Here is a 24,303-nt window from a genome sequence, read left to right on the forward strand (position 1 = left end):
TTTCCTTAGATCTCTAAGCTATTTTTTTAATTCTCAAGCTCTGAGTTCTCATCTTGTTGACTGACCCCAAAGAATAATAATTTTCATTTTGGATCATTGCCCCCACCTGTTGTTTACTCCAGAAAAACCTCCAAATATGCTTCATGTCTAGCTTTTTTTTCATTTTTTATTATTCATTTTATTTATTTTTAATGTTCTACAATAACTACCATAAAACTTAGATTTTTCTTTTCCCCCTACTTACCTCCAATACCCCCTCCCTCCCCAAGACGGCATACAATTCTGTATAAGATCTACATATACATTCCTATTGAATACATTTTCACTATAATCATGCTGTGTAGAAGAACTAAAATAAATTGGAGAAGTCATATAACAAACCCAAACATAATACATACACACACAAATGATCTGCTACATTCTGCAATTGAATTCCATAGTTCTTTCTCTGGATGTGGAAGGCACCTTGCCTTAGAAGACCATTGGGAATTTTTTTTTTTTTTTACGTCCTTGCATTGCTTTTAAGATCCAAGTCTACGAGAAAAAACTCTCGCAAACCGTGGTCATTGATGTGCACACAGTTCTCCTGGTTCTGCTCCTTTTGCTCAACATCAGATCATGTAAGTCTTTCCAGGCCTCTATGAAATCTTCTTGTTCATCATTTCTTATAGCGCAATAGTATTCCATTATATTCATATGACATAATTTATTCAGTCATTCCCCAATTGATGGGCACCCCCTTGATTTCCAGTTTTTCACCACCACTGCTATAAATGCTTTTGTGAATGTGGGACCCTTTTCCGTTTTCATGATCTCTTGGCAATATAATCCTAGAAAGATATTACTGGGTCAAAGGGTATGCACATTTTTGTAGCCTTTTGGCCATAGTTCCAAATCACTCTTTAGAATGGTTGGATGAGCTCACAGCTCCAACAACAATGAATTAGTGTTCCAAGTCTCCCACGTCCTCTCCAACATTTATCATCTTCCTGTTCTGTCATGTTGGCCAATTTGATAGTTGAGATGTGGTATCTCAGAGTTGTTTTGATTTGCATCTCTCTAATCAAAAGTGATTTAGAGCATCTTTTCATATGATTATAGGTATCTTTAATTTCTTTCTCTGAAAATTGCTTGTTCATATCTTTTGACCATTTATCAATGTGGGAATGACTTGTATTGTTGTACATTTGACTCAGTTCTCTATGTATTCTAGAAATGAGGCCTTTATCCCCGATATTAGCTGTAAAAATTCTTTCCCAATATAGTACATCCCTCCAAATTTTGGTTGCATTGGGTTGGGTTGTGCAAAAAACGTTTCAGTTTAAGGTAATCAAAATTATCCATCTTGCACTTCATAATGCTTTCTATCTCTTCTTTAGTCAAAAATTCGTCCCTTCTCCATAAATCTGATACTCTATTCCTTGCTCCTCCAGTGTGTCTATGGTATCAATCTTTATACCTAGACGGTGTACCCATTTGGACTTTATTCTTGTGTATGGTATCAGGCATGGGTCTATGCCTAGTTTCTGCCACACTCTTATGCAGTTTTCCCAGCAATTTTTGTCGAACAGCGAGTTCTTATCCCAGAAGCTCGGGTTCCTTGGTTTTATCAAACAGAACATTGCTATAGTCATTGCCTACTGGGTCTTGAGTACCTAGCCTATTCCACTTGTCTACCCTTCTGTTTGTTAGCTAGTACCAAGTAGTTTTGATAATTTCTGCTTTATAATACAATTTGATATCTGGTAGGGCTAGGCCACCTTCCCTAGCATTTCTTATGTTTAGCTTTTAACAGATGTAATTATCAGAAGGATCCTAAGTTCTCACACATGTACTCAAGATGATAAATACATATTGGGTATATGATAGCCCTCATTTCAAATCATTATAATATGCAATATAAATGCACATTAGGCATAGGGTAGCCTTCACATCAATGAACAAAAAATTCACAAGACTAAAAAGATTCACAGAAGAAACAGAAAGTCCCTAAAAGGATAATGCCCTTAGAAAGAGTTTTTCAAAGTATAGGGGCAACTGCATGTCTTTTTCTTCTATGTGCTTCTTGGGTTAGGAAAACCCTCTATTAGATTTTAATTTCTGTTACCTGTACTCAGAAAAGTATGGATGAACACATTTAACTCTCGTTTGAGTCTACCTCTACATCCCCATTAATGGATCATGTGGGGAAGAGACTATGTGCATTCATGAGCTTCTGTGCATCCCTTCACCCAAAAATGGCACGCAACTTTGATAATTGATCAGTCTTCTTTATAAGGGGGAGAGAGAGAGAGAGACAGAGAGAGAGAGAGAGAGAGAGAGAGAGAGAGAGAGAGAGAGAGAGAGAGAGAGAGAGAGAGAGAGGGAAGGAGGGAGAGAGAGAGAGAGAGAGAGAGAGAGAGAGAGAGAGAGAGAGAGAGAGAGAGAGAGAGAGAGAGAGAGGGAGGGAGGGAGAGGGAGAATATGAGGGTGGGGAAATGACAAAAGTCGTGTGCCAATTTTCTTTTATAGTCTAACATAGAGGGATGGCTGATATAACACTAATCCCAACCAGCCAGTCATCTTGGAATCATTCAGATTGCTTAAAAATCAAAAGGATCCACCCTCTTTCCTCTCAGTGACATGCCAATAGTCATGTCTACAGATGTCTCAAAGACTGATTGCCATATAAGCTCATCAAGTTAACTGGAAGACTCCTTTGATCCCACCCCTTACATAGACAATTCAGACAATCAATAAGCCTTTATTTAATACTTATATCTATTAAATTCTCTGATTATATGCCAGGTACTCTATTAAGCTCTAGGAAGAAAAAAGGAAATAGGCTTTGCCATCCATGAGCTTTTATTCCATGGGGAGAAATAAAATTTACAAATATAAGTATATTGAAAATTATATACAGAATTACAACAAGAAGAAAAAGAGGGATAGAAAACAAGTATTAGCATTTGGAAGTCCAAGAAAAGTCTTGTGTAGAGGTGGTGTTTGGGCTGAGCTTTGAGGAGGTGAAGAGCAAGTGAATTCCAGGTATGATGAACTGTTGATACAAAAGCATTGAGACTTGGGGTGCAAGGTTGTCTGTGGGGAACAGTCAGAAGGTAAGCTTGAACAGACTGGAGAGTGCATGAAAGGGAGCAGTGGGTAATAAGACTGGAAAAGGTAGGTTACTGACCATTGATTCATGGGCCAAAGAGCTTATATTTGATAATAGAGTTAGTAGAGAGCCATTGGAGTTTATTGAGCCTCAGAGTGTTATGATCAGGGTTGTCATTCATGAATATCATGTTGGTAGCTGTGTGGGGGATGTGTTAGAGAGGGGAAGAATGGTTTTTTTTTGATAATCCAAGGAACAGGTAACTGGGATGTAATTGGAAAGAAGAACAATGTGAGAGATGTGGAGATCAAATTAACAAGACTTGAGGAATGATAGGATGGATAGGGTGTGAGAGAGTGAGAAGCCAAGAGTGGTTCTGAGGTCAGAAGTCTTCATGATGCTCTCAAAAGAACTAGAAAAGTAGGGAAGAGAGGTGGTTTGGACATGGGGAAGATAATGAATTCTATTTTACACATTTTAATTTGAAGATGCCTATGGGCTATTCAGGGGAGAATTTTTACTGCGCAATTGGTGTTGTAGGACAAGCTCAGAAGAGAGATTTATGAAAGAATGAATTAGAAGAGAGATTTATGAAAGAATGAATTAATAAGAAAGCATTAACTACATGAAATCAAGGAGGTCCTCAGTCATATCAAGTGTATACATTAAATTGTAGTTGAACTTATAATGACTACTTAGTGAATACAGATGAGAACCAAAATAATACTTTACATAGTTTTTAATATTAGAAATACTTGTTGTATTTTATCCATACTTCCATTCATTGTCCTCATATCAAAAACTATGATGCTTTTTCCCCTTCTCTCAATTTCTAATTGCTTATGTAGTACAAAGAGAAAATGCTGAGATATTCTTTCTTAAAATTTTCTTCAGTAGCAAAATAAAAACAAATTTAATGTAAAAATCTAGAAAGTGTTTACTGAGGACTTACTATGTGCAGAGTAGTGTACTAAGTCCCTGGTTTACAAATACAAAATTAGGATTGTCTCAGATCTTAAGTTACTTAATTTTAATGAGAGGACAACATATATAGGTGACTGGTGACCAAGTTTTTGTTTTGTTTTGTTTGTTTGTTATATGTTAGGTTTGAGATATCACAGGAATGGTGAGTAGAACCATAAGGAAATTGATGGACTTTTAAAAAAAATTTGTTTTGGTATCAGTGGCAGGTTTGATTTGATTATGTTTCCAGAAATAAATAGAGATGAGTAGAGAGCACATGCTTAGGGGTGGGGTTGATGGCAGGAAAGATAGCAAAGGCAGAAAGTGAAGTGTGGTTTGAACTAACTAAATATAGTAGGCCATGTGACATGCTCACCAACCAGGATATCCTAGGTTCTAGATTGAGAGAACCAGGTCTGATAGGGTTAAGTTCCTCCGGCTTTGGTCTCTCATCCAGAGTAAATAATAATGGGGTGGATGACAAAGTCTGGTTGTCCAGACGGTGATCAGTGTGGGATATGCCTTTCAAAATAGATTTAGAGGTTATTTGCTTGGTGATAATAATCGAACACAGAGGAATTGATGAGATCGCTAAAAACAATATAGAGAGAAGAGAGAGCCTTAGGAGCATACCTATAGTTAGGATGTAACAAGGATTCAACAAAGAAGATCAAGAAAGATAAGAGAACTAAGTGAATACATTCTCATTAAAACAAAGAAAGAAAAGTATATACAGAGAGGATTGTCAACAATTCCAAATGTTGCAGAGAGAACAAGGAGAAGAGGACTTGAGTAGAAGTCCAGTGGATTTGGCAATTGACCACAACTGGCTGCAGAAACACAAGAAGAATCCAGTGCTTATAATTTCTCAAGATATACTATAAATACATATCCTTGTCTCCTATTCTGGTGACTGATGGATACCAGCTTCCCTCTTCTGTGCTTTAATACACTGTTGGACTTGTTCATAGTTCTAAGATTCCACTTGCTTTTCTTTGGACTAAAAATTTTAAGTGCTTTTGTTAAGGTATCTTATTTCCAAAGCCTTAGCATTATTTTGTTGTTCTCTTTTGTCACTCTCTATTTCCATATCATTGTTCAGTTGTCAAGTCTCTATGGGACATAGGACTCTGGTAAAGCTCTCACAGAAGCTAATCAGTAGTGTCTGTGATATGAGGACATTATTTTCTAGTGTGAGGAGAAGGCCTTGGTCGAAAATGACTTACAAATTCAAGCTTATTCTCTAAGCATAGAAGTAGCAAGGAGTCTGTAGAAGCTGTTAGACTGACTGTCTTGGTAGAATCTAAAATGTTCAGATGGGGCAGAGGGCATAATTGGCTATTTGCACTAACCAGCTCCTTGAGAGGACTACAAGGAGTGAGAGACATGGGAAAGAATACCTGGCATGTGAGAACTGAGCTGAGCAGGGCAGGCTTTTTATGGCAATGAGTCATCAAAGAGAGGGCAGATGATTCTAAGGATACCTTGACAGTCACAACCTTTTCCTATGGCATGACAGTTAATAGAGGAAGAATGTTCTTTTGGTTTCTGGGGGCCTGCCAACTGATTAAATTATACTTTTCTTGAGGGAGTAGGAAAAAAATAGAAGAGGGGTCTTAGGGGAAAAAAGGAATAGTATCACTTCCATCAGGAGTTGTGATGAAACTGGCATGCGTTGACTCATTCAGCACTGAGATGGGGACAGCTCTTTCTCATTTGCAAACAAGCACCCATGCATCCCTATTGTAATGTTTTATGGGGACAACTGTATTAAGAACATTGAAGAAGGGCTAAGGGCAGTTAACAATGCCAAAAGAAAATAGGATTTACAGTTGGAAGGGACTCTGGATATCCTTGAGTTCAAACCATTCATCTTAAAAGATAAGGAAACTGAGGCCCAGAAAGGTGATATATGTAGCAGAGTTAGTTTTGATTCCTAGTCCTCTGATTCCAAATCTAGGAGTCTTTTTATTCCTTTACACTCTCATGGTTACATTAAACTTGCCCCCTTTTATGGCTCTAAGGTTCTTTAATTTGTTCTAAGATCCTGGCCAAGTTTCAGAGAATGAGAAGAGGGGTATAAGATTGACTAGGTTTCTCAAGGAGAAGCTTATGTACCTGATAGGGGCTTTTGCATCTTTTCCCTAGTGTGAAAACTCACAAGGAAGTCACTAGGGTAAAACATATGACTTGAGGAAGCATGTGGTACTGGTCCCATGTGACCAAAGGTCCTTACTCAACATCTCTTCTACATGGATTCTTTCTTCCTTCCTTTCTTTCTTTCTTTCTTTCTTTCTTTCTTTCTTTCTTTCTTTCTTTCTTTCTTTCTTTCTTTCTTTCTTTTCTTTCTTTCTCTCTCTCTCTCTCTCTCTCTTCCTTCCTTCCTTCCTTCTTTTTCCTTTCTTTCTTTCTTTCTTTCTTTCTTTCTTTCTTTCTTTCTTTCTTTCTTTCTTTCTTTCTTTCTTTCTTTCTTTCTCTCTCTCTCTTTCCTTCCTTCCTTCCTTCCTTTATTTCTTTCTTTCTTTCTCTCTCTCTCTCTCTTTCCTTCCTTCCTTCCTTCCTTCCTTCCTTTCTTCCTTCCTTCCTTCCTTCCTTCCTTCCTTCCTTCCTTCCTTCCTTCCTTCCTTCCTTCCTTCCTTCCTTCCTTCCTTCCTTTCTTTTTTCTTTCTTTCTTTCTTTCTTTCTTTCTTTCTTTCTTTCTTTCTTTCTTTCTTTCTATCTAATAAAAGCCTCTTCTCTCAAATATACAGAGAACTGAATCAAATGCATTTGTTTTATAAGAATTTATAAGAATGCAATTGACAAATGGTCAAAGGGCAGGAATTTCAGAGGTAACTAGAACCACAGAGATCCTCTTCAATATGTGCCTAAAAGGTGATTTTCTAGCTCATGCTTGAAGACCTTGAAGATCTATTTTAACAACTCATTCCACTTTACTTTAATCACCTTTATATGTTAGCATTTTTTAAAAATGATATCAATCTTAAATTCACCTGTTAACAGCATCCATTGTTATTAGACTGTGAGATTTTGCCATCAGTGATTTTTGGTTTTTGCCTTTCATTGTATTCCCAGTACTTAGCAAAGGGTGTGGAAGATAGTAGGTGTTTACTACATGCTTACTGACTTCTATCGATCGCTCCTAATTCTCTTTGGACCAGGCAGAATGAATCAAATTTTTCTTTTACATGAAACCTCTTCAAATACTTAAAGAGAACTGTCATGTCCCAGGTGAGTTTTCTCTTTTCTTCCTTTAACTGATCACCACCACCAAGACTCTGAGACTTAAACACACACACACACACACACACACACACTCACACACACACACACACACTCCCAAAATCACAGCACCTTGGTTGTTTTGCTCTGAATACCCTAGGTCAAGGGTTCTTAACTGTTTTGTGTATGTCATTGGCCATTTTGTCTGTGCGGTGAAGCCTCTAGACTCTTTATTAGAATAATAGTTTGACATGCATAAATAGAAGACAGGATTACAAAGAGAACCAATTGTATTGAAATATAGTTTATATATATATATATATATATATATATATATATATATATATATATATATATATATATATATATATATATACACATACATATCTCTATGTATGTGTCTCTCTGTGTGTGTTTCTTTCTCTGTCTCTGTTTCTATATAATTTATACATATATACAAACATATCTCAGCAAGTACATGAAGCCCAGGTTAAGAACCCCCCACTATAAAACTTATGGAAGTATTTAATCAAATGAGGCACCTTGTAAGGAATAAAATACTTGAGCTCTGAGTAGGGTATTGCACAGTTGGATACCATATCTTTTTTAATGTAGACATTAGTTTCTTTTTGCCTGCTCTCTCACACTCTTGACTAATCATGCCACCCACAAAAATTCCTAGATTTTTTTTTTAATGCATTGTTGTCTAGCCATGTCTTCCCATGTTAAGGGCATGTCATCATCAGCATTCATGGATTTAATTACTATTTCCATGCAGATGATTTCCCGATCTATGTAACCAGCCTTTATCTCCATCCTTAGTCACTTATTTCCACCCATCTAGCTGATATTTCAAACTGAATGTCTTTGAGAGATAACTAAACTCTCTTTTTCCAAAACACAAGTCACCTTTCCTTCCAAAGCCTCTCTTCTTCTGACCTTCCTTGTTTCTGTTCAGAGTAACGTAATTCTTCTAGTCATAGCTTCATAGCCTTCTCACTCCTTAGTGCCTCATTCTCCTTTACCCCACATACCAGTTGTTAAAGCTTGTCATTATTATATTTCTTGCATCTGCTTCTTTCTCCCTACACCCACAGCTCTAACCCTGGTTCAAAACCTCATTTGGCTTCTTGCCTGGATAATTGTAATAGTCTACTAATTGAGGCCTGCTTCAATTCCAATCTATCTTCTGTTAAAGGCCATATCTGACCATCGAACTCACCTACTCAATAAATCTCAATGTTCCCCATTTCCTCTAGGATCAACTATAAATTCCTTTGTTTATCATTTAATGTTTTGGTCAAGCCTGTTTTTTCAGCCTTACTTAATCAATCAGCAAGTATTTATAAAACACTCACATACTCTAAGCATTGAAGGAAATAAGCTTTTATTATGTGCCTACTATGCCAGGAACTGTCCTAAGCACTTTACAAATATCTTATTTCATCCTCACAATAATGCTGGGAGGTAGGTAGAGGATTATCTCCATTTTACAGTTCAGGAAACTGAGGTAAAGGTTGAGTGACTTGCCAAGGGCCACACAGCTAGTAAGTATCTAAGGCTGAATTTGAACTTGGGTCTTCCTGACTCCAGGCTTAGTGCTGAGCCACCTAGATACTTCTAAGGCACAAATTCAAAAGTGAAACAATTCCCCTTTCTGTGGTTCATCTGTGGTCCAGGGAACTTGACCTTCTTGCTAATCTTTACAAGACAATCTGGGAAGCTAGGTGGTGCGGTGAATAGAGCATCACAGCAGGAATCAGGAGGACCTGAGTTCAAATCTCACCTCAGACACTTGACACTCACTAGCTGTGTGACCTTGAGCAAGTCACTTAACCCCAACTGCCTCATCCTGGGTCATCTCCAGTCATCCTGATGAATATCTGGTCACTGGATTCAGATGGCTCTGGAGGAGAAGTGAGGCTGGTGACCTGCACAGCCCTCCCTCACTCAAAACAAAGTCAAGTGCAAGTAATGTCATTATTTCTCTGATGGCATGGTCTTCTTTGGCAACAAAGGATGAACACGCACACACAAAACAATCCATTCTCTTAGCTGTGATCCATTCACACTGGTCTATTTGCTCTTAAATGAACAAGACACTTATCTCTTGGCTGTGGACATTTTCTCTGGCTGACTCCTATGTCTAAAATGTTCTCCTTCCTCATTGCTGCCTACAGCTTCCCTTGCTTTATCTAAGTCCCAATTAAAATCCTGCCTTTTACAGGAAGACTTCCACAAGCCATTTAGTGCCTTCCCTCTTTTAATTACTTCCTATTTATCTTGTAGATAGTTTATATACATTTAGTCACTTGTGGTCTCCCTCATTGGAATGTGAGCTCCTTGGGAGCAATGACTGTCTTTTGTCTCTTTTTGTATCCCCAGTACTTAACCTAGTATCTACACATAGGAGGTGCTTAATAAATACTTTTTGACTGATTGTGCCTTCCCATGATTGTTCTCCCTGGTCTAGAGTGAATTTGCTCTTCATTTCTGCCTTCTAAAATCCTTTGTGTCCCTGAAAATTAAGCTCAGTCAGCACCTTCTACATGAAGCCTTTCTTGTTACCCCAAATGGGGTAACATATGCATATTATATATAGAGAATATGCTTATTGTATGTATTTGCATACACACACACAAAATAATTTCATCAGTGGGGCTCATCCTTTCAGTGATCAAGATTTCAATCCCTTTATGCTTTGAGAAAAGTACTTCATCCTAGAATCCTAAGATTTAAAGCTACAAATGACTTAGAGATCTAATATAACCTCCTAATTTTGCAGATGAAGAAATCAAGACCAAGGAAAGTGAAATAACTTGTTCACAGATCTACTATGTATCAGAGCCAATATCAAACACAATTGTGTTGATTCCATCCACTTGATTTTATTGCATACATCAATTTACTAATCCATCATGAACTTCTGTAATTAAGGAAAAAAGAGTCATCATCTACCATCCCACCTTCTGACAGTGAGACCCTCCCAAATGATCCTTGAATGACATATGCACCATCCATTAACGGGCCCCATACTTGAAACATTTCCAGTTCGTTGGAATCTAGCATAACTTGTCCTCTGCTGGCATAGCCTCTCAGGACCCTGGTCACCTGACTTCTATGAAGAATCCCTGGGTAGGATGCCTTCAGCCTTAGAGTTGGGATTAACTCTTCAGATATTTTTTAATAGTATTTATTTTTTTTCTCCAATTACATATAATGACAATTTTCAAACTTCATTTTTTATAAGATTTTGAGTTCCAAGTTTTTCTCTTCCCTGCTCTCCCCTTCCCCAAGATGGCAAGCAATCTCTTCAGATATCTTTAAGACATCTACAATATCTTCCTTGAAGTCTTCTCTTTTCTGGGCTAAAGTATCCAACATGAGATGGTTAGCTACCTTCTTGGCCTAGTTAATATACTTCTGTTAGTATTCATTATTTTACCGGTCTCTTTTAAATATTCCTCCTTTTTTTAAAAAAAATCTTTTTTTTTCCAAGTAAAGATAATCATGCCATATAACTTTGTTAAATGATCTTCTCCAAATGCAAATAATGACTGAAGAGGATTTCTAGTTAAGATGGCAGGGAGATGGGTTATAGAGAAGCCCACTTTTCCTGCAGAAAGCCAAAGAAATATCTGAAAAGGATCTCAGAAAGTGAAAGAGAAAATTGAAAATAAACTGAAGTGAGCTCTTCTATCTATGTCAGAACTATTCAATCAATCTCTCAAGAAACATTTATTAACTATCTACTATGTGCCAGGCACTGTTCTAAGTTCTATGGAAAAAAGGGGAGGGGCAAAAGATGGTCTTTGCCCTCAAGGAGCTAAAAATCTAATGATTTTGATACAATAGGTTTCCAAGAAATAATTAAGAGAGGGAAGGCACTAGAATGAAGAGAAATTGGGGAAAGCTTCCCATAGAAGATGGGACCTTAGTTGTGATTTAAAGGAAGGCAGAGAAGTTAAGAGGTTGAGATGAGGAGGGAGAGCATTCCAAGCATGGGGGCAGCCAGAGTCAATGCCCAGAGCCAAGAAATGGAACATCTTTTTCACGAAACAGTCCAGAGGCCATTGTCACTGGATTAGAGTACATGGCATAGAGTAAGGTATAAGGAGACTGGAAAGGTAGAAAGGAATTATGTTGTGAAGGGTTTTGAATGTTAAGTGGAGGATTTGGCATTTGATCCTGGAGATAGTAGGGAGCCACTGGAGTTTATTGAGAAGGTGTGTGTGTGTGTGTGTGTGTGTGTGTGTGTGTGTGTGTGTGTGTGTGAAAGAGAGAGAGAGAGACGTGATCACACCTACTTTAGGGAAATCATTTTAGTTGCTGAATGAAGTAGTGGAATGGGAAGGGGAGAGATTTGAGGCAGATAGCTCCATCATCAGACTATTGCATTAGTCTAGGAATGAGGTGATGGGGGCCTACACTAGAGTGAGGACAATATCAGGAGAGAAGGGGGCATATTTGAGAGATGCTGCAAAGGTAAAATTAACAGACTTTGTCTATCGATTCAATGTAAGGGGTGAGAGATAGTGAGGAACCTATGATGACTCCTAGGTTACAAGACTGAGGGACTGGTAGGATGGTTTCCCCTTTTCAATAATTGGGAAAGTACAAAGTGGGAAAATTTAGGGAGATATATGACGTGTTCCATTTTCAAATAAGAATGTCAGAAAAGATGAGTAGTCACATCGGGGAAACCAGCATGAAGTCAAATAAACTTGAAATCTGAAAGATACTAGAAGAACCATGACAAAGAATTGAACTCAGCCCAACCTTTGAACAGGGAGACTACAAACCTGAATGACCTCTAGTAATTGAACTTATGAGGCCAAAACCTGGCCCAGAACTGTCCAAGTAGAAACTAGGGACAGAATTAGTGCTTAGTTGCTACTACAAAAGGGATATTGAGCACAGCTGTGAATTCCTCAAAGCACTGGGAGTTAAGTCCATGAATTGGCACCAGTACAGGTTAGGGTTCTTTCCAGGAGGTTTGAGATCAATATGATCTCTACTATTCTACTGGAGTCCATCATGACCACAGCAGAGGAGAGAGCAGCTCCTAATGGGAGTTAGTATGAGAAGATTAGGAAGACTACCCAAAGCCAGAACAGTGGACAACCAGAAGACTGAGAAAGAAGCCAAGGATGGAGGCAGAACTTGGAATCTATAATGATCCATTCTTGGCAGTGGCATTCAGACTTCAGAGAGTACAGAACGGAAGAAATGAGACTAAAATATGACTAAATAGAATAAAATACTGTACCCAAGGGAGAAAAATGATGAGTCAAGATAAAGGTTGGCAAACTGCTGCCCTTGGGACAGAATTTGTTGAACCTCAAGTTAAGAGAAAGTTAAGAGGTAAAGCAAGAGAAAAAGAGTAACTGTAGGACAAATACAAGTAGAATCTCAGAGAAAAATCAGCTTGGCCACAGGGACGCTCCTCTCTCTCTCTCTCCCTCTCGGTGTATACACACACACACACACGCACACACACACACACACACACACACACACACACACACACATACAACTGGAAGCAATGAAGCAAAAGCTTACAAAAGGAAGTTATAAATGAGAGTTTGAAAAGAAAAAAATTGAGAAGGTGAATATAAGGTGAATAAACTTGTCCAAAAGTTTGAAAAATAAACTTGAAAAATAGGATGGAACAAAGAGAATTTAATAATTCCCTGAGCCAATAAGAACTAGTAGTACAAAGTCTAATTAGTATTAAAAAAAGAGAAAATATAAGTTACCAAACTATCAAAAACAACTGTACTGGAAAAGAGATTGAGGAAAGAAAATTCAAAGAATCATCAGGTTCCCTGGGATTCATGACCAAACAAAAGACCTTGAAACCCTATTTCAAGAAATAATAAAAGAATGTTTTCTAGAGATATTACAATTGTTGGATACAGATAACCTCAGGAATGAAATCCCCAGAGGGAAAGACCTAAAAATGCCACAGTCAAAATCAAAAGCGTCCAGGTCAGTGAAAAAACACGCCATACACCATCAGCTTCTAGAAGGAAAGAATTCAAGTACCGAATAATCACAGATGACTTTGTGACAGCTACTATGAAAGATGGAAAATCTTGGAATATGATTTTCCAAAAGGTCAAAGATAGAGCAATACAATGAAGAACAGCTTTACCCTGAAAAACTAAGCAATTACCCTACCAAGAAACTAGACCTTTAATAGAAGAGGACTTTCAAGCATTTTTGATTTAAAAATAAAAGAGATCTGAGTGGAAACTTTGCAAATACGGAGTCAAGAGAAACCTAGAAAGTCAAACACATTTGGGCATTGGGAAGAGACCAACCTATGAAGAAGTGCTTATGTTTTAATAGTATGCCTTCAGAATCTTTATGCCTTTAAGGGTTACAGAGGGATATTAAGACAAGCATGACCTGGGACTGGCTTCTTTCTATTTGGTTAATTATGGGAAAGAAAAGAAAAGGGAGATTGGAGTGAGGGGAATAGGCCTTTATATTTTACCTACTATAGTGAATCCAGGCCCCGTGCCAACCCCTTTTAAAAATGTTATCTCATTTAATCCATACCACAATCTTGTGAGGCAGTTGCTATTAATATTCCCATTTTATAGTTTAAAATACTGAAATAAGGAGAGATTAAGTGACTTGCCCAAGATCAAATAACTAGTGTGTCTGAGGCCAGATTTGAACTTAGTTCTCCAGGCCCAGTGCTCGATACACTACTCTAGGGAAAAAAGGAGGAAGAAGGAGGAGAAATTTATTATTTGATATCAATGGAGTATGAAAGAATAAAAGTATATAAACTTGGAGGAACAGGTAGAGAAAATAATGTAACATTCTCACTCTTCACTGAGTAAGATAATGGAGTGTTGGACTACAGCCATAAAGTGTTTGGTATAGAAATACATTAAAATGACAGAGAAACAGGGAGGGGCAGGGAAAGAGGAAAAGGATGAGTGTAAGAGGATGAGTGTAGGGCAGAATTAAGGATAAAATATTCAAGAGAAAAACAAATTTCAACTTCAGAATGTCATTCATAAAGGAAAAATTAAAAGAGAAGGAAAGGTGTCAGAATTAGAGATTGAGGTGTGGGTATAAGGAGATGAGGGTCAGAGAATTAGGAACAAACCACTTCCACCAATGATTGTGGGTTCTGATCACATTTCCTCCCTTTTTATCACTTTCTTCTTCATAAAGAAAGGGATAGGAGAAAAGAGGCAAAAGTATGAGAGATTATGGTGAAGAAAAATACAAAATTAGCAATCTTAATAGCGCAGGAGAATGAAATGAACTCCCCCAAATGAAAAGTAGCAGAATAAAGAAGAGAAAGAATTAGAAGATGCTCAGTTGAATCATAATTAAAATTTAGCAAAAGTGAGGATAGGTTATAATTTGCATTGTTGAAGGGAATTCTGACACTGGAACATGGGAATCTTCTCTCTTATTACAAGACCTTTTCTAGAATAATCCCTCTAATGCACTTTCTTCTTGTAGTAGTATTAATTACAAGCAATAATCTCTGGCTCAAAAAGAATTAAAAAAATTGGTAATAACATTTAATGGCTACTTTCTATTAGTACTAAGACAAGCAGTCATTATAAAACTGAATTTAACATTAAATTGCCATGGAGAAAAGGGAAGAAATCAGCAAGGCATTGAGTGAAAGTCTTTTAATACCCAGAATAAGATCATGATGACAACTACCAAATTATTTTTATGATCTGGGAAACAGGTGAAAGTTAATGTTTAATCATGTGTCACCCACTGTGATTTGTGAGACAAATATTTGTACAACGTCTTTGCTGTCCTTTTAGATTTCTTGTATATTTTCATAGGATCTACTCCATTAGGTAACAACAGAAGGGACTCTCTGTTCATTGGAGTGTGTGTGTGTTTTCTCCTCAGAAGTGAAATCAGCACTGGTATAAAGTATCTGATTCATTAGTAGTCAGAATTGATGTCTTTTATTCCTCAAAGGCTGACAGCACAAGGAGTTCCCAGGAAGAGGAGAGCTATCCCTCATGTACTTGTCATTAAACCTCTGCTTGGATCCATCTTCCTTATTCAAATAGCATAGAACCATGCTTTTGAGATAACCTTTTGAAGTGATAGATTTTTTTTTTCTGGCTAAGGTACACGGGTTGGCGATCAATAATCTCTCAATTTTTTCTATTTTGTATCTTTAATGAAATCATAACTCTGAGTAACTAGTGGTCTAAGGTTTGTGGTGCCTGGCACACAGTAGGTGCTTAGTGGATGCTTGTTGATTTACTGGCCACCTGAACTGACCCCCAAAGGTGGCAGACTTCATCTTCATGCATTGCTAGGATTTTGAGGAACGATTGACTTGGTAGTCATGAAAGCAGGAAATTAATTGATTGAGCTTGAGAAAGTAACGAGGTTTAATCAACTAGCTTTGTGTTGACTGTCCAGACTAAGTCTGCCTTTCATTTTTGTGACCTTGTAATTCACTGTTGTGATTTGATGTTCTTAGAAAACCATAATAAGCTCTTCCATATCCGTCAAAATATATTTCAGTTGCTTTAAGGAAAGGATGTTGTGTTGTCTGTCTAAAATGAACTCCATGCCTGTTTTCTAGTTCTGAGACATTGTATCTTTTATGAAATATTTCATATTTTTTCCATATGTCAGTGAACTCAAAACTGAATGTTTCTTAGGTTCACATATCTGTCAGGTATGTTTGCTTGGATGTTACTCGAGTAAGGACCTCCATCTTTTTAATCTCCATATATAACAATGACTAGCATTCATAAAGTACTTTAAAATTTTGTAAAGCACTTTGCAAATACTTTTTCGTTTGATCCTCGTGACATCTTGGGAGGTAGGTTCTGTTGTTATGCTTATTTTACAGATGAGGAAAGTGAGACAGACAGATTCAATGACTTTCATGACATTTTCCATTGAACGTTTTGATTGTGTCTCCTTCATAAAAGAGACTGATATGGATCAAAACATATTTTGTTTCTTTCTTCCTGCTTGACCCCCCCTTTCCAAAAAATACATCCCTGTGCTTATGTCACATTGTTAAGTGTCTGAGGCTGGATATTTTACCCGTATCTTTTTGGTATCACGTGTATTTTCTATAACATGGGTGTGATCAGGGGAGCCTCCTTATCTCTTGGACTGGACCACCTTCCAGCAAATAGCTGGATGTGTGTCCTTTGGCTCTGAGGAGATGGGATGTGTACTCTGGCTTAACTCGTGAGGGAATTGGTCTTTGAGTAAATCCATCATTCTCTCATTGGTCCCTGTAACTTGAGCATCATGTCAAATCTGATTGGTGATTGAACTAGGAAGAGACAGCTTTTTTAGCAGACTACACGAGGAGAGGAAGAAGATCCCACCTCTCTTTCTCTTCCTTTCCTCAAAGTGTTCTCTTTGTTGGGCCACCTCTGACTTTATTTGCTCCTTTGCACTTGCAAAAGGAAGATGTGATTATATAGACAACACTGTAACATTGTACTGAGGAGAAAATTAAATATCAGTTCAGCAATTCCTTAAAGAGCCTTTTCATTTCCCAGAGGACATTAATAGGTACTAGGTTATTTTTTCATGTTTTAAATGTACATTTGTGAAACTTTTGTGTTCTAAGTATTTCTTTTGTTGTGGAGGAAATAAATAGCTGTCCTATACCTAGTATCCGCTTTCAACGCTGAAGGCCTTTTATAGAAGAGACCTTTTGAATCCTTTTGGGGTTCTAGATATGTATCAGATTTGAGCTCTATGAGATTTTCCCTCCAGAATTCAGGGTTGGGAGCATTGGGTCAGAAAGAGTATAAGAAATCGACCTCCACCGTACAACCTGACTTGGGTGTCAAGTTTCCCTGGTATTAAACTCTAATTCATGTAAGTCCCAGACTTGTTCCTATTACAAGGACAAGTATCCCTTAGACCATTTTTGATAGTTTTTCAAATTGTTTATCTACTTGTTAAAAAGCATTTTAAAGCACTTATTACGTGCTAGGTACTGTGTAATAACCTGGGCTTCACTTATGTAATAATTATGAAAATTTTTGAATTTTGTAGTTTTAGTAGTAATTGTGTAGTAGAGCAGGGCAAGTTTTGGGGAGGGAAATTTGAAGGATACTTTTTGCCTACATTGGATGGAGGAAAAAAAGGTTAATCTTAAGTGAAATGAAAGCTATTGAAAAATTCAAAGGAAAATTCTGCAATTTTACTTTGGTGCCCACAATTTTACTTTGGAGTTCTAAAAAATGAAAAAAGTTATTGTATAGCAATAAGCTTTTTTTCTGTGGATTTGTAGACATCACAGAAAAGAAAAAAAATCACCTTCTCCCGTTGGAAGGCAAAACCAAAGTTAGCTTTTATATTGCCTTTGGAAATAGATACTTTCAAATGGAGGCAAATAGCTTTGCAGCGAACGGATTATTTAAACAAAACTCTTGTGCCAAGATAAGGCCTTACACCAGTAACATAGCAACTGTAGGTATAAACTCAGTTGTGCCCACAAAGATGGCAAGAAAGTGAGTCATTAACATGAAAAGAGAGCAGTGGTATATTGCCAACTCAGAAATGCTAATTATCCTACCTGAAGAGGGAAACCCAGTGCTGTGTTGGCAAGGTTTTCCTCCATCTCTGAGTCTGAAGCCCATGGGATCATAATCTTGTTGTCATTCATATCAGAGAGGTTACTGAAGATTTCCTAAAGGCCATACACTTAAATGAACTTCTATTAAATTACGTGCCTAATTTTGAAGAAATACATTATCGGAGAAATGTATGAATGATAGAAACAGATGACTTTATTATTTGACAGAAGACTTAGTCATGCTCCTAGGTAATTTCATTTAAAATAAACTGTTAGGGTGAGGAAGCAAGACATGTCTTGGCACTTAAATATAGTAAAACAAAGTTTGTGTGTTTCAGGAAGGAAAGCAATATGAAACAAAAATATTTTGTTTATTTTTTCCTATTAAAAAACTGTGGTTTTGAATATTATGAAGTTGACAAATGTTTCCACGTGCAAAGAACAGCAAATAAGGATTGTATATGAAATTTTATTGTTTAAAGATTTTTTAAAAATACTACAAATTTAATAAAATTACCTAATGCAATATATATGTATACACACATACGTATATACACATATGTATATGTATGTATAAATTTAACATGTTTGTTCCAAAGCTATCCTGTTTATTGACATTATTCAGTGACCTTTTGTTCTTTATTGTGCATTAAGAAAAAGGTTTTATTGACGTATTCTTTTTTTGTTGTTGTTCATTTGTTGGGGCATCACAATCACTAGCTTCTTCCCTCTCCTCCCCTCCCACAAAACTACCCTTTTAATAAACAAACATAGTTAAGGAAAACACACCATCCCTACTCCCCCATATATTGTCAGTGTCAAAAAAAATGTATATTTCATTCTTCCCCTACAGCCTATCACCTCCTGGTTCAAAGGTGGGAAGCCTGCTTATTCCTCAGTCTTCTGCCCTCATGATTATCCTTTGAATTGGGCTGAGTTCTTAAAACATTTGCAGTTTGTAGACACTGAGAAAATTGTCCTAGTGGTTTTTCTTATATTACTTCACACAAGTTATCCGAAATTCATCTGAACCTGTTCCTTTTCCTCATTTATCAAGGCATACTCACATTTCACTACATAAATACAGCATAATGAGCTTAACCATTCACCAATTGTTGGGTAACTTCAGTTTCCACTTTTTTTGCAAAAACAAAAAGTGTACTGCTTTAGATGTGTGTGTGTGCGTGCGTGTGTGTGTGTGTACTTTTGCTCTCTTTTTTTTTATCTTATTGTGATATAATAAACCTGATGATTGATATTCCTGGACCAATTGGTATTCATGAATTAGTCGATTTTAGTGTATATGTAAGTGGTATTGTCCTGTGAGTGTACTACTCAGATAAATCAGACATGGGTCTGTAGATGTGGCTTGCAAAAAGATATCACCAGAATCTCCTTTACTATCTCTTCTCCAAGGGAGACTGATTCTTCCCAGGAAGGGGAGAGGCTAGCCACCCTGCTGTCCTCAGAGAAGGAGAATACTGGGCTAGAATTACCTCTCTGTGCTTACTGAATAGTGTTAGTTTAGCAGAAATAATTTTTAGGTTTAAGCCAAGTTTCTATTCACTTTCACTTAATGGAGAAGTTGTGCCCTAAGCTATATATTCAAGGCTTGACTTTCACCAAATGCCAGTTCCACATTGAACAAGCATAGTAAATAGCAAAATAATCTATTTGCTTATAGCAAAGAAAAAGCTGAGAAGGTATACCAGTGAAGCAAGATACTGGACAATACATGGAGTGAAGGGATCTTCTATAGGGAGTGAGAAATCTTAATCAAATGAGAGGGTCCTAGATCTCACAGAAGGGAAATTTGCCTGAAGTTGTTAGTGTAGAAAGTTGGGTATAGGGACATGACCAAGGTGCCAACTCTTCTACATGTCAAGTTGTCAGAGTATTTTGTCCCTTTAGGAACATGAGGAGAGTCTGGAACAATATATATTCTCTCTAGAAGCTGGAAACAAGCCCCATATTTTTCTTCTTTCCCATGCTGTCATCAACTCCTCCCTTCGTGTAGGCAAGAAACCAATAAAGAAAATCCCATGTGAAAAATTCCAAATTGCTTTCTGCAACGGTTGAACCACTTCACAGCCCCACCATCAGTATATGAGTGTGCCTCTTCTCTCACGGTCCCTCCAACAATTGCCATTTTTGTCATCTTTAACAGTCTGATGACTATAAGGTAGAAGCTCAGAGTTGATTGTATTTGCATTTGTCTAATTATTAGTGAAGTGGAGCATTTCAACACGTGGTTATTGATAGTTTGTATTTCTTCCCTCAAGAAGTATCTGTTTATATTCTTTGCCCATTTATCTATTATAAAATGATTCTTATGGACATCTGTGTATTCCATTTTCTTTCCCTTCCCCTTCCTCTCTTAATACAATCAAAATAGAACCAAATCAACCTGAGACTTTGCATTTGTCTCCTCTTTGGGGAGAGGGACTATGGTGGAGTATATAGCACATACACACAGTACTTGGAGTCATGGAGACCTGGGTTCTAATCTTACATTTGTTAGCTGCATGACTCTAGATCAGTCATATAACTTTGCTAGATCTTAGTTTCCTAAATCATAAAATGAGAAGGTTTCAAGGCTGTTCTAGTTTTAAATCTGTGAACCTCGAAGACAGTGGAATACTGAAGAAACAGTTGTCATTTCTCCCAATATTGGAAAGTAAAGAATTCATCACAATTTAGTCTCTTCCAGTCTTTAAAATATACTTAGCTTTCTAGGTTTCTCAGGGCTCCAATATTAACATTTCACTGTTTTTATTCAATTATGATCTTTTCATCTGGAATGCTTAGAAGTCATCTATTGTATTGAAGATCCATTTTTTCCCTTGTAGAATTATTCTCAGCCTTGCAGGGTAAGTTATTCTTACCTGTAAACCATTTTCTTTCATCCTTTTGAACATATTCCAAGGTTTTATTTCCTTTATAGTGGTTTTGGCATAGTCTTATATTAAGTTGACTGTGGTTTCTTAAACTCTTTCTTTCTGGTTGCTTGCATTGTTTTTTTTCCCCTCCTTTGCCTAAAAGCTCTCAGTTTTGGCTATGGCTTAACTGAATGGCTTCAATCTTTTTTTTTGGTCAGGAAATTATCAGTGAATTCTTCTATTTTCAGTTTGTCATTTGGTTCTAGTAGATATGTGCAATTTTCTTCTATGATCTATTGAAAAATGGCATCTAAGTTTTTTGTGTATGTATGATCATGGTTTTCAGGGTATTTGATCATTCTTATATCATCTCTCCTGGACTTGTTCTCTAGGTGAATTTTTTTGATAGCTGATAGCTTGTATTTTCCCTACTTTTTGATTTTTTCACTTTATTCTAATACTTCTTAGTGTTTCTCATTATATTCTGATTTTTCTTTCTGTTTTAGGAGGGAGTGTGCTACTTAGTTTAGAATATTCCATTCTAGAGTATTTAGTCCCAAGTTTTTCCTCCAAAGTTCTTATTTTATTTTTCTTAATCTCTTGCTTCATTTATTCCAGGTACTTTTCTATTCCTTTTTGGCATGCCATTATTTTATCTGAGATGTTCTGCCTGTAGTTGTTGTGGAGTTACTATTTCTAAGGGCTTCTCTTGACCCATGATATTTCTTTATTGTGATGGATAGTTGCTTCTCTTTACTCAGGTGATTGACTAATAAGCTTTATTCTTAGGGCAGTGAATCCTGGGGTTGACTTTGTTGCTGATTTTCTGTGTGACCTCAGGACCTAATCCTTTGAACCAGTTTCCATATTGATAAAGTAATAAAAGAGAATCAATTTTTTCTCTAAGGGTTTTTGTCACAAATAACAAATGCTGGAAAAAAATCTGTTGATATGAATATTAATTATGAAAGGTCATACTATTGAAAGCAAAGAGCTTCTTTGATCATATAAAATGTAGGGAATCTAGTTTAGAATTCCTGCCCATCCTTTAATGCATAATTTAAATACCCCCTCCTCCTTGAAGTTTTCCCTGACTCTCTAGCCACTCTATCTTCATCTAACCTGTTGGTGGCAGGCTTTTCCTTGGGCTACACATAGTACTTAAAATGTATTACTCTGTGATAGAATTATTTGCTATTTTTTCTTATCTCTTTACTACTCTCTAAGATCCATGAGGACAGAAACTGTGTACAATCAAAACTTTTCTTAATCAACATGTATTTATCTGAACAAATGACAGCTCTCTGTATCATTCAATCAATTAACTTTCATTAAATACTTCTTTTATGCCAATTATTGTTCTAGGCACTGAAGATATACAAGAGCAACAATGAAATTCCCTGTCCTCTAGGATCTTACATTCTGTTGGGGGAAGAATATGACATAAACTAACCCCCCCTCCCCCATTCTCTAATGTCCATACAAAAGAGGCAGTGAAAGAAGGTGAGGTTTAGCCCTGTGCTTCATGTTCTAAGATCATCTCAGGGTTCAGAGTTGGGGCTAGTATATGGAGAAATATACTGACTCTTGCATATTTACTTCTTTCTTCCCCTTTTTTTATTACATTACTATATATTTGGAATATGAAATAAAATAAGCACTTTGATAGTGCAATGAACAATATGATTATACATGAAACTGCAGATCTTCTATGCACAACTTGCCACTCCTTTCAAATATATAGCAAAATTATCATGTTAATTTTTTCCTCTTTTTTTCTATGCTCCCTCATCCCACCCTATAGATGGCTACCATTGGATACAAATACACATGCAGAAGCATGTATATATGTATATATACATATATAATCATATATATAATTATATGTATATGTAATTATATGTACATAAAATATGTATATGTATGTAAAATTATTCTATACATATAGTTATCAATTCTTTCTTTAGATGCAGATAGTGTCTTTCTTCATATGTCCTTTATAGTTAATTTGGGTATTTTTAATAGGCAAAATAACATTCACTCAAAGTTGTTCTTAAAGTAATATTGCTGTTACTGTATACACTGTTACCTTGGTTCTGCTCATTTCACTCTTCATTATTTCATCCAAGTCTATCCATGTTTTTCTAAGATCACTGAGCTCATCATTTCATGTAGCACAGTGGTATTCCATCACGATCGTATACCACAGCTTGTTCACCCATTTCTCAACCGATCCCTGCAATTTCCAGTTCTTTGCCCCCATGAAGAGAGCCACTATAATTTGAGAATATGTAGGTTCTTTTCCTTTTTTCAGTCATCATCTTTGGAAACAGACCCACTAGTGGTATTTCTGGGTCAAAGGGTATAGGTAGTTTAATAACTCTTCAGGCGTAATTCCAGATTATTCTCCAAAATGGTTGGATCAGTTCACAATTCCACCAACAATGAGTTAGTGCCCCAACATCCCCACATCACTCCAACATTTGTTGTTTTTTTCCCTTCAGTCATTTTAGCCAATGTGGTAGGTAGAAAACGATATCTTGAAGCTGTTTTAATTTACATTCCTCTAATCAATAATGATTTGGAATATTTTTTCATGTGACTATAAATTGTTTTGATTTCTTCATTAGAAAACTGCCCATTTATCAGTCGGGGAATATTTATATTAATATGTAAAATAAATATTCTGTATTTATTTCAGAAAAAAAGTAGCAGGCATATACCATCAGAGGAAAGATAGGACCTGTGATTTCACTGGCATGGGGAACTCTCTATGAGGAGTTTTTGTTTTTGTTTTTGTTTTTAGCACTGTAACATCAGATTTCAAAGTGTTCAGTCATAGACTGGTAACATTCTGTGATCTGAAATTCTGTGGAGGAGGTTACACCAGTTGGAATGAAAAACTCTTAGGGATTGAATTCTGAAGGCAGAAAGAAATGCTGCTCCTATGATGCTAGGTCCAGTAGAAAAGGAGTGGAATTTAGAGTAAAAGAGCATAGATTCCAACCCTCACTTTGCTTCTTACTAGTGACGTGATCCTGAGAGTTATTGTGAGGATCAAATAAGATAATATTTTTAAAGTACTTTGCAAACCTAAAAGTACTAGCTGAAATACTAGCTCTTGGCAAAAGCTGCAGATCAGAGTGTGGTTTATTCTTTTGTTGTCTAGACTTGAGAAAATAATGGAACAAATGTTAATAATGCTGATTAAGCTTAAAAGTGACTTATGTATGTTTTTCTTCCTTAAATATGTGGTTTTTAAATATTTACCATCACACCCCCAGACTAAAAGAAATGTAAGAATGTAGACCGGGCACCTGAACTGATTTAGGTATTGAGGTTAGTTGGTTTCCCTCTGATTCTATCTATGTTAAATTAATCTTCTTTTCTTTTGTGGAACCATTGTTGAACATCTCAATGTCATTTTATTATAAGCTTGAAAAACTTAAAATTGCACTTAAACTCAGGATATAGGACTGAAAAAAATAACAAGGGATGAATTTTCAAAATAAAATATTATGAAGTACCTCTCTAATAGTTCACCTATTACTTAGAATCAGAATTATAAAGTTGGA

General features: G+C 36.6%; 1 protein-coding gene across 2 annotated transcripts in view; it reads left to right on the top strand.

Annotated features, from left to right (window-relative positions):
* ADAMTS3 (ADAM metallopeptidase with thrombospondin type 1 motif 3) overlaps nucleotides 1–24,303 on the top strand; it is a 294,819-nt gene that overhangs the window by 78,802 nt on the left and 191,714 nt on the right. The gene's annotated exons all lie outside the window — the stretch shown is intronic.

The sequence above is a fragment of the Notamacropus eugenii genome, chromosome 7 (assembly GCF_028372415.1).
Source record: "Notamacropus eugenii isolate mMacEug1 chromosome 7, mMacEug1.pri_v2, whole genome shotgun sequence".
In the NCBI taxonomy this organism is placed as follows: domain Eukaryota; kingdom Metazoa; phylum Chordata; class Mammalia; order Diprotodontia; family Macropodidae; genus Notamacropus; species Notamacropus eugenii.